The 12,328-nt window shown below is 36.9% G+C and overlaps 2 long non-coding RNA genes across 2 annotated transcripts; both read right to left on the bottom strand.

Annotated features, from left to right (window-relative positions):
- Nucleotides 1-568: 568 nt before the first annotated feature.
- Nucleotides 569-2,753, bottom strand: LOC132630215 (uncharacterized). The gene is made up of 3 exons (XR_009578549.1): nucleotides 2,571-2,753; nucleotides 1,526-1,649; nucleotides 569-807 (listed from the first exon to the last, which is right to left on the bottom strand). It is a non-coding gene; the product is annotated as an uncharacterized LOC132630215 (long non-coding RNA).
- Nucleotides 2,754-8,485: 5,732 nt separating this feature from the next.
- LOC132630177 (uncharacterized) lies at nucleotides 8,486-10,723 on the bottom strand. Its single transcript, XR_009578517.1, has 3 exons — nucleotides 10,378-10,723; nucleotides 9,333-9,456; nucleotides 8,486-8,614 (listed from the first exon to the last, which is right to left on the bottom strand). It is a non-coding gene; the product is annotated as an uncharacterized LOC132630177 (long non-coding RNA).
- Nucleotides 10,724-12,328: the final 1,605 nt, after the last annotated feature.

The following is a 12,328-nucleotide window of genomic DNA, read 5'->3' as shown; positions in this document are numbered from 1 at the left end:
GAAATTTGTACTCGGTAACAACTCATAAAATTTTTTGTGGTTGTAAATCAATTCATTTTGGGTAAAATAATAAATTTGAAGTTAAATCATTTTTAGATATATAAATACATCATTCTTTTTGGACAGGTTAAAAAGAAAAGTGCATCACATATATGTAAAACTAAAACTGTAGCACCCCCTTTGGGAGGACACTATTACGAACAAAAGCCAATTTTACACTTACACCGTTTAGAAGGAACTTATGCCAAAAGATATTCACAAATATATTTAATAGCGGAAAAAGGCTCATGCAAAAAAATTTGGAAGTACGACATTTTTTTTAAATTTTTTTTTTTGTGCGCTCCAAAAATTTTCTTAGATGAAATAAAATAGCAGAGTATCATTTTAAAATGGTAATTCCCTTCTCAAATAGTCAACACATTTAAGAAACTTTGTTTTGAAATTTTATTTCCAAATCAACACCATTACGGGTCCATAAGATGCACAAAACTCAAACTAGTGATTTTCACCAAACTATTATCATCCTTTGTACATAATTACAAGACAAAATACAAATTCAGTATATGGCATGACTTGGGTTAAAAACACACCCTAAAATAGCAAAACCAGTCATCAAGTTTAAGTTACAAGCACATGGTCTTGTTTTCCACTAGCCTTCAAAATTTCATACGTAAGTGCCACATATGTATCATGTATAAGTCCCCAAAAATTTACAAAAACTAGATGCATATGCAGATGTGATCTTCACAAGGGCTCCCATAAAGTCTACTCCAAATGGCCATCTTCATACCTCATCTCGCGCATTACCTACGATAGAAAACAACTATCGTTAAGCATGAAGCTTAGTGGTGTATAAACTTTGGGCTTGGAGCCATTAAATTCTCCAATTCCCTTGTTTGCCGTAGGTGGCTCAATAAGGTAACAATAAGCCCAAGTGAACAAGTATATCAAAGTATTGAATACAAACCTTGAAGAGTTTCAAAATATCAATACTAATATTCTAAGGCTCAAGTATTAAGAAAGCTTATAATTCAATTCAAGAGAATTTGTCAAATAACCACTTTCGCCCAATATGTACGTCATGCCATCACACTACGCACAATCAATATCAAGACGGGCCGAAGCCCCGAAATCAAGAAGGACCGAAGCCCATATCAAGAAGGGTCGTCACCCAATATCAAGAGAATCAAGAACCATGTTGAAAGTGGCTTTCCACTCGTACTCGAAAATGGACGAAAATCCGTCGTCAAGACGAAATGTAAATCCAAAGTCAAGATGGGCAAGATCCGAATCGAGGGGCATGCCAATATCGATGACTAGTCACCATAACAAAAAGGACAAAGTCCCAACAAGAATGCAAAATGATCAAGCAATTCGTACAAGTGGGCGATTTAGCAAAAGTCTTGCAATACTTGAGACAATAATCATACCATAATATAAGATAAAGAGTAAAGAAATAGCTCATCAAGATACTTCAAAATTCCAGAAAAATAAGGATATTTTAAGTTCAAGTTTATACACAAACCTTGGCGTTTTACCACACAACAAGTTCTACCACAACTCGAGGAGTTCAAATCATCTACGCCATAGACCAATCAAAGTCCACTTCGTCAAATAATTCCTCTTAGCTTGTACAAGAGCATATATACCTTAAATACACAAATAAATATCTACTTAAGTTCAAAAGTCCCAGCACATCACAACTAAACACGAAATCAACGAAAATGAGCCCAAACTATCAAAACAGAAATTCTGGACAGCGCTACTGTCTTGTATTGTTGCTCAGTTTCGAAGGGGTAAATGGAAAACCTGGACTTTGTGTCCTCAATGAAAGTTGTAGATATATGTCTTAAGGTCTCATAGAAATTCGAATCACCCCTACAGAAATTTTGTACAAAAAGATATGCTCGAAATACTAACAACAGTCCATGTAGAATGTTCAAAACAGAAATCTGGACAGCACTTCCCCCTGCACTTCATCACCCCTTTTCGGGTAGCTAAAGGCAAAACTGGATTTTACAGCCTTGATGAAAGTTTTAGGTCTATGAAATATCTTTCCAAAACATCTTGAAGCACTCACAACGGAGCTGTATACAAGGAGTTATGCTAAAAATTCTAACAGCAGTCCCAATCCAAAAACGGGTTTGCAAAACAAAAATCTGGGCAGCAACTCCCTTGATATTCCAGCCCACAAAACAATTCAAAACAACCACCAACCAGTCCCAAAATATTATCATAAAACAGCCACATAAAAATCATATCAAACAGCCCCAAAATATTATCACAAAACAGCCATAAAAATCATACAAAACAGCCCAGTATACGCTTTGTATACGATATTTTCATACACTTTATTCTCCCAATTTCGAAAACAGCAACTTATCAACAACATCAACAATCATTGTACATCATAAATCAACCAATTCCACCCATTTAAATCCAACAAAACATCCCCTAATCCACAAATTGCAATAAGGCAACAAACGAGTTTATAATGTCATTTTCTCCGTTCTAATCCGTTAAAACTCCAAATAAACACTTTAATAACATAAAATAAATCTTATACATACCTTAGCAGTAGCTCAACCACGAAAATATCCTTCCCCAAGGTCAATATTTAGCTTAAAATGACGATGACAACTCGTACTACACTTTTCTCTTCACGAGCTTTGGGATTCGGAGCTCCGATTTTGATCAAATCTTGATTTTTTTTTCTCTCTACTCTCTTCTCTCTCTTTCTCTAGGAGGTTCTGGAAAATCTTGGTCTGGAAATGAAGAAGGGAGCTGAAAATACCCCTTAATGGGCTAAGGGGTTGGGCCTGACCCGACTTGGAATCGGGTTGGGCCGAATTTTGCTGTCCAGCTTGACCTTTCTGCATTAAAACGTCCATAACTCTTTATCCAGATGTCACATATAAGCCCATAATATATGGTTGGAAAGGAATTTCAATTATCTACAACTTTAATTTTTTGAGTTTTCCCAAATTCGCAAATTCGGATGGGGTTACGACCTCCCGAAGTCAGGTCACCCGAAACATAACTAAAAAAAATATGTTTTTTTCTTCTAAAATTTTGAGGTGTTACTTTCAAAAAAGAAAATTTTGGGGTGTTACAACTCTCCCCCCCTTAAGAAATTTCGTCCCGAAATTTACTTTATACTTACCTCAAAACAGCTGTGGGTATTGAATTCGCATATCCTCTTCTCGCTCCCAGGTAGCCTCTTTGCCGGAATGATTTCTCCAAAGGACTTTTACTAATGGAATTTTCTTGTTTCTAAGATCTTTTGTCTCACACGCCAAGATTTGGATAGGTTCCTCTTCGTATGTCAAGTCAGGGCTGACCTCAATGGATTCAACGGGAAGAACATGAGATGGATCTGAGCGATATCTTCTAAGCATAGAAACATGGAAGACATTGTGGATCTTAGCCAATTCCGGTGGAAGAGCTAATTTATATGCAACTGGACCAATCCTCTCAAGTACTTCATATGGTCCAATAAACCGAGGACTAAGTTTTCCTTTTTGGCCAAATCTCATAATCTTCTTCCATGGAGAAACCTTTAAAAATACTTTATCTCCCACTTGATACTCAATTTCACGCCTTTTAAGATCAGCATACGATTTTTGTCTATCCGAAGCAATTTTTATACGATCCTTGATGACTTTTACTTTATCCTCAGTTTGTTGCACAATCTCAGGGCCAACCAATTTTCTTTCACCGACCTCACTCCAACAAAAGGGAGTTCTACACTTTCTCCCATATAAGGCTTCGTAGGGAGGCATGCCAATACTTGCTTGGTAGCTGTTGTAAGCGAACTCTATCAAAGCTAGGTGTCTGTCCCAACTACCCTCAAATTCCATAATGCAAGCTCGAAGCATATCTTCCAAAATTTGAATCACCCTCTCGGACTGGCCGTCTGTCTGAGGATGGAAAGAAGTACTAAATTTCAACCTAGTGCCCAAAGCTTCTTGCAAGCTAGTCCAGAATCTGGATGTAAATCTTGGATCTCGATCAGATACAATAGATACAGGGACACCATGTAGCCTCACAATCTCATTAACGTACAATTCTGCTAAACGTTCAAGTGGGTAGTCCATTCTGATAGCCAAGAAATGAGCACTTTTGGTTAGCCTATCAACTATAACCCAAATTGCATCATGATTTCCTTGAGTGCGTGGAAGCCCAGAAACAAAGTCCATAGTTATTCTTTCCCATTTCCACTCAGGTATCGACAACGGTTGTAACAAACCAGTTGGGACTTGATGCTCGGCCTTTACCTGTTGACAAATTAAGCATCTAGAAATAAATTCCGCAATGTCCTTCTTCATACCATTCCACCAGTAGTGTTCTTTGATGGTTTGGTACATTTTAGTACCTCCAGGAGGCATTGCATATGGTGAAGTATGTGCTTCATTCAAAATTTCTTTTCTCAAGTTGTCATCTTTAGGGACACATAACCTATTTTGATAAAGTAGAACACCATCCTCCCTTAATTTAAAATTAAGCTTTCCTCCAGTTTGAACTTCTTTGATCAATTTCGCAAGCTTATCATCTAACTTCTGTGCTTCTTTCACTCGTTCAAGTAGAACTGGCTTGACTTGCAAATTAGCAGCAATAGAGCCATCAGAATTAAATGCAAGACAAGCATTCATGGCTCTTAATTTCCGAAACAAAGGCAAATGACTTAGAGATAGACTAGCAAAGGCTTTGCGACTTAGAGCATCTGCCACCACATTGGCTTTACCCGGATGGTAATCAATCGTGCAGTCATAATCTTTAATGAGTTCAAGCCATCTACGTTGTCTCAAATTCAACTCTTTTTGTGTACCCAAGTACTTCAAACTCTTGTGATCAGTAAATATGTGACACTTTTCGCCATATAAGTAATGCCTCCAAATTTTCAAAGCAAACACTATGGTAGCGAGCTCAAGGTCATGAGTAGGATAGTTCAATTCATGTGGTTTCAATTTTTGGGAGGCATACGCAACCACTTTCCCTTCTTGCATCAGGACACAACCCAAACCATGATGAGAAGCATCACTATATATCACATATTCTTTTCCTTCCGTTGGTAGAGTAAGTATAGGAGCTTGTGTCAATAAAGATTTGAGCTTTTCAAAACTCTCCTGGCATTTGTCATCCCATACAAACTTGACATCCTTTCTTAAGAGTTTAGTCAAAGGAGAGGCTATAATGGAGAAGCCTTTGACAAACCTTCTATAGTATCCCGCTAAGCCCAAGAAACTCCTTACTTCAGTTGGACTTTTAGGTGGTTTCCATTCGACAATAGCTTGAATCTTACTAGGATCCACCTTCACACCTTCCGCCGACACAATATGTCCCAGAAAAGCCACCTCACTAAGCCAAAATTCACATTTGGAAAGCTTAGCATAAAGCTTTTTCTCTTGCAAAATTTGCAAAACAATTCGAAGGTGCTTTCTGTGGTCTTCACTATTCTTGGAATATATCAAGATATCATCTATAAAGACCACCACAAATTGATCAAGATAAGGCTTAAACACGCGATTCATCAGGTCCATAAATGCCGCAGGAGCATTCGTCAACCCGAATGGCATCACCAAAAATTCATAATGGCCATATCGAGTCCTAAAGGCAGTTTTAGGGACGTCTTGTTCCCTTACCCGCAGTTGGTAATACCCAGACCTCAAGTCAATTTTTGAGAACAAACTAGCACCTTTTAACTGGTCAAATAAATCATCAATCCTAGGCAGTGGGTATTTATTCTTAATTGTTACCTTGTTCAGTTGCCGGTAATCAATACAAAGCCTAAGAGTCCCATCTTTCTTTTCACAAATAGAACAGGAGCTCCCCAAGGAGAAACACTCGGGCGAATGAAACCTTTCTCAAGAAGTTCTTGCAATTGATTCTTCAACTCCTTTAATTCTGCTGGAGCCATTCGATAAGGCGTTATAGAAATAGGAGTAGTTCCAGGAATAACCTCTATAGGAAATTCAACCTCCCTTTCCGGGGGCAGTCCGGGGAGATTTTCAGGGAAGACATCAGGAAATTCACACACCACTGGTATATCCTTAAGGCTTGGACTTTCCAGGTGTGTATCAAATATATGAGCAAGATAAGCTTCGCAACCCTGTCTGATCATCTTCCTTGCCACAGCCGCGGAGATAATATTAGATGTCAATGATCTTTCACCTTGAATAATGATGTGTGAAAGTGAAGGAGCTCTAAAGGTCACATGCTTCGACCTACAATCAACTACAGCATGGTATCTATAAAGCCAATCCATACCGATAATGACATCATAGTCTTGGAAAGGCATTTCGATCAAATCAGCAGGGAAGACTAGATCTTGAATCACCAAGGGACAACCTCGATAGATTTGATTGCAAATAACTTGTTGACCCAAAGGACTTTGGACAAGCACACCACAATCGAGTCTCACAGATTTCACATTTTCAGGAAAAGCCAATGATGAGCAAACATAGGAATGTGTAGAACCAGGATCAAATAATGTAACAACACATCAGCCGAATAAGTGAAATTTACCAACAACCACATCTGCTCCATCTTGGTCATCCCTCTGTCTCATCGCATAAGCTCGTGCTGTAGCTCTTGACCCACTAGCTTGGTTGGCTCCACCTGCACCTGTTGCTTCTGTGTTTCTAGATCTTGCACCTCTATTCCCTTGAGAGGGAGTGGTAATAGGTTTTTGAACCGAGCCTTCCGTACGCGGAGAAGAAGTGGGGTTAGGATTAGGACAATCCTTCACTTTATGATCGAAGCTCCCACAATTAAAACAAGCACCAGAAGCTCTCCTACAAGTACCAAAGTGATTCTTTCCACATTGTGCACAAGTGGGTGTACGAGTCTTGCCTTGGCCATAGCTTGGAGTGCTGGCAGTAGAGGAACTTGATCTATTTTGCTTATGTTGGGCTAACTTGCGAACAGTATTAGCTTTGGAACTGTCAAACCTTCCCTTTTTTGATGGACCTCCTGAATCTGCATCAGCTTTCCTGAACTTGTGTTCATTTCTACTAGTTTGTTCCTTGTCGATCCTTTCCCAAGTAAGAGCAGCTGAAACTAATTTATAAAAGCTTTCATGTTGTAGGACCGCCACAGATTTTCTGATGGAATTATTCAAACCGTCTTCGAATCGCCTGCACTTATCTTTTTCGTTATTAATAATACCACCAGCATAACGAGATAGCCTGAGAAACTTCTGCTGATATTCAGCAATAGACATACTCCCTTGCTCTAAATTCAAGAACTCCTTTTTCTTTGCATCATGATAAGCAGGTGGGACATATTTCATATGAAATTCTTTCACAAAATCATTCCAAGTAAGAATAGGAGGTTTCGCCCTGGCATTCGGTACACTTACCTACCAATCATAGGCATCTTTTTGTAACAATGAGACAGCATACTTAAATTTGGCAGCGTCTGAACACTCTAATTGCTCAAAAACTCTTTCAATCCGCTCCAACCACTGCTCGGCATCTGTAGGGTCAACAGTGCCTTCAAACTCAACTCCACCCATTTTTCTCATTTTCTCAAAGTTCATTTCATCAGAGGTAGGCATTCTTCTAGCCATGTGACGAAAGAAATCAACCATTTGTTGAAAAGGGGGATCAACAGCAGGAGCACTATGACTCATCTGAGGGTGTGGCCCAACTCTTGTACCCTGATTATTTCCCGCTTCAGATCCACTTGCACTAGGAGGATTAGAATCAGCAAAATGTTCTCCAACCCCTTCTTGTAGGTCAGGTTGGGCATTGGAGTTATTTAAACTCTCACGAGCGGCTTCCATAAGTCTATTAGAAGTAGAAGATGCCACGACTTGATTCCTACATAAGGGAAGATCACATTGCATTAGGGACATGTACATGATGCATATGCGCTATATACTAAAAAGAAACATGTGACAAAAAGGAACAGTATACCAACAAATCACAACAAAAGTCCTAGAATCACAAACCTAGGCTCTGATACCAACACTTGTAGCACCCCCTTTGGGAGGACACTATTACGAACAAAAGCCAATTTTACACTTACACCGTTTAGAAGGAACTTATGCCAAAAGATATTCACAAACATATTTAATAGCGGAAAAAGGCCCATGCAAAAAAATTTGGAAGTACGGCATTTTTTTTTAATTTGTTTTTTGTGCGCTCCAAAAATTTTCTTAGATGAAATAAAATAGCAGAGTATCATTTTAAAATGGTAATTCCCTTCTCAAATAGTCAACACATTTAAGAAACTTTGTTTTGAAATTTTATTTCCAAATCAACACCATTACGGGTCCATAAGATGCACAAAACTCAAACTAGTGATTTTCACCAAACTATTATCATCCTTTGTACATAATTACAAGACAAAATACAAATTCAGTATATGGTATGACTTGGGTTAAAAACACACCCTAAAATAGCAAAACCAGTCATCAAGTGTAAGTTACAAGCACATGGTCTTGTTTTCCACAAGCCTTCAAAATTTCATACGTAAGTGTCACATATGTATCATGTACAAGTCCCCAAAAATTTACAAAAACTAGATGCATATGCAGATGTGATCTTCACAAGGGCTCCCATAAAGTCTACTCCAAATGGCCATCTTCATACCTCATCTCGCGCATTACCTACGATAGAAAACAACTATCGCTAAGCATGAAGCTTAGTGGTGTATAAACTTTGGGCTTGGAGCCATTAAATTCTCCAATTCCCTTGTTTGCCGTAGGTGGCTCAATTAGGTAACAATAAGCCCAAGTGAACAAGTATATCAAAGTATCGAATACAAACCTTGAAGAGTTTCAAAATATCAATACTAATATTCTAAGGCTCAAGTATTAAGAAAGCTTATAATTCAATTCAAGAGAATTTGTCAAATAACCACTTTCGCCCAATATGTACGTCATGCCATCACACTACGCACAATCAATATCAAGACGGGCCGAAGCCCCGAAATCAAGAAGGACCGAAGCCCATATCAAGAAGGGTCGTCACCCAATATCAAGAGAATCAAGAACCATGTTGAAAGTGGCTTTCCACTCGTACTCGAAAATGGACGAAAATCCGTCGTCAAGACGAAATGTAAATCCAAAGTCAAGATGGGCAAGATCCGAATCGAGGGGCATGCCAATATCGATGACTAGTCACCATAACAAAAAGGACAAAGTCCCAACAAGAATGCAAAATGATCAAGCAATTCGTACAAGTGGGCGATTTAGCAAAAGTCTTGCAATACTTGAGACAATAATCATACCATAATATAAGATAAAGAGTAAAGAAATAGCTCATCAAGATACTTCAAAATTCCAGAAAAATAAGGATATTTTAAGTTCAAGTTTATACACAAACCTTGGCGTTTTACCACACAACAAGTTCTACCACAACTCGAGGAGTTCAAATCATCTACGCCATAGACCAATCAAAGTCCACTTCGTCAAATAATTCCTCTTAGCTTGTACAAGAGCATATATACCTTAAATACACAAATAAATATCTACTTAAGTTCAAAAGTCCCAGCACATCACAACTAAACACGAAATCAACGAAAATCAGCCCAAACTATCAAAACAGAAATTCTGGACAGCGCTACTGTCTTGTATTGTTGCTCAGTTTCGAAGGGGTAAATGGAAAACCTGGACTTTGTGTCCTTAATGAAAGTTGTAGATATATGTCTTAAGGTCTCATAGAAATTCGAATCACCCCTACAGAAATTTTGTACAAAAAGATATGCTCGAAATACTAACAACAGTCCATGTAGAATGTTCAAAACAGAAATCTGGACAGCACTTCCCCCTGCACTTCATCACCCCTTTTCGGGTAGCTAAAGGCAAAACTGGATTTTACAGCCTTGATGAAAGTTTTAGGTCTATGAAATATATTTCCAAAACATCTTGAAGCACTCACAACGGAGCTGTATACAAGGAGTTATGCTAAAAATTCTAACAGCAGTCCCAATCCAAAAACGGGTTTGCAAAACAAAAATCTGGGCAGCAACTCCCTTGATATTCCAGCCCACAAAACAATTCAAAACAACCACCAACCAGTCCCAAAATATTATCATAAAACAGCCACATAAAAATCATATCAAACAGCCCCAAAATATTATCACAAAACAGCCATAAAAATCATACAAAACAGCCCAGTATACGCTTTGTATACGATATTTTCATACACTTTATTCTCCCAATTTTGAAAACAGCAACTTATCAACAACATCAACAATCATTGTACATCATAAATCAACCAATTCCACCCATTTAAATCCAACAAAACATCCCCTAATCCACAAATTGCAATAAGGCAACAAACGAGTTTATAATGTCATTTTCTCCGTTCTAATCCGTTAAAACTCCAAATAAACACTTTAATAACATAAAATAAATCTTATACATACCTTAGCAGTAGCTCAACCACGAAAATATCCTTCCCCAAGGTCAATATTTAGCTTAAAATGACGATGACAACTCGTACTACACTTTTCTCTTCACGAGCTTTGGGATTCGGAGCTCCGATTTTGATCAAATCTTGGTTTTTTTTTTCTCTCTACTCTCTTCTCTCTCTTTCTCTAGGAGGTTCTGGAAAATCTTGGTCTGGAAATGAAGAAGGGAGCTGAAAATATCCCTTAATGGGCTAAGGGGTTGGGCCTGACCCGACTTGGAATCGGGTTGGGCCGAATTTTGCTGTCCAGCTTGACCTTTCTGCATTAAAACGTCCATAACTCTTTATCCAGATGTCACCTATAAGCTCATAATATATGGTTGGAAAGGTATTTCAATCATCTACAACTTTCATTTTATGCGTTTTCCCAAATTCTCAAATTCGGATGGGGTTACGACCTCCCGAAGTCAGGTCACCCGAAACATAACTAAAAAAAATATTTTTTTTTTCTTCTAAAAATTTGAGGTGTTACTTTCAAAAAAGAAAATTTTGGGGTGTTACAAGAACTTCGGCTTATATGTTTAGGTGTTCAATTGAAATATGCCGAATATCTAAATAAAATGTATTGACAAATTTAAAGGGTTGTCGATATATTTTGTCATTGCAAAACTTTGGAGGAGAGACGGAGATCATTTAGGGGTCGTTTGGTAGCTGGTTAGGATTATGCGGGTATTAGTAATGCAGGTATTAGTTATGCATTGTTTAGTTATATAGGGTTTAGTTATGCATAAATTATTTCTTTCAATGTTGGTTTGTAATATTAAAAATTAATAAATATTATATATTTCTTAAAATAAAAATATTTGTTTACAATTAAAATTAAAATATTATTTATTTAAAAACATATTAAAATATTATAGTAAAAATTATTAAAAAATTATATAAAAATATGGTTTAGAAAAGGAAAGTATTTAAGCGGGAATGATAAGGGTAATATTATCATTTTAACTTTTTATTCATGTATTAGTTATTTTATCTTCTATCCCTCATAAAATAATATATAGATTTCCTCATAACTTATACATGTATTAGTTATGCGGGTTTCTAAATTACAAACCAAACGTCGTACTAATTTTATACATGAATAACTTACTCCCTAATTAGCTACCAAACGCGGTATAAGTATGCAGAAAATAATACATGAATAAGGTGTCTCTTTACTAGCTACCAAATCTATATATAATATAAAGCTAGGCATAGACAAGGTGATGTGACACCTCTCTATGGCCAGCATTTGTTTTCTCCTTTTTTTTTGGCAATTGTTTTATCATTTTTATTGCATTCTTTTTTGACATTTCTACTACTTAAATATTCTCATAAAATAAAGGGAAACTTTCACTTATAAACAATTTATGGGTCAAAATTACATATTCATAGCCCATATTTTAAATTACAAACTACAGCCCAACATTTCATGGCCCAACTTGAATATTCACCTTTATACAATAATATACAACTTTATACACCTACTGTAGACAAGGTATACACCTTGTATAAACGTGTATAATAATATATAAGACTAGTATACAATATTATACAACAATATATAATTTTATACATCTACTGTAGACAATGTATAAACCTTGTATAAAAGTGTATAATAATGTATAAGACTAGTAAAAAACTGAAGAGAAAAAAATGGCTATGACAGGTAATTAAAAAAATATGGGCTAAAACGGATAAATATTTTGCCATAATTGACATACAGTGTAAAATTCCCTACAATAAATGTAGCACTCATTAATATCCTTTGCAATAAAGCCCAACAAATCAACCCACGAATTAGCAACTGAATCTGTTTACAATGAAACTTTAAAAGCCTCAATTATTACTCCATTACACAAATCTTTCATATTCCTTGTAGTAAATCATTTTTGTCATTTGTTTGCCCTTTTATCTTCATTTTT

This window comes from Lycium barbarum, chromosome 1, assembly GCF_019175385.1.
Source record: "Lycium barbarum isolate Lr01 chromosome 1, ASM1917538v2, whole genome shotgun sequence".
In the NCBI taxonomy this organism is placed as follows: domain Eukaryota; kingdom Viridiplantae; phylum Streptophyta; class Magnoliopsida; order Solanales; family Solanaceae; genus Lycium; species Lycium barbarum.
The sequence above is the reverse complement of the archived record's forward strand: the minus strand, read 5'-3'. Positions and strand labels throughout refer to the sequence as shown.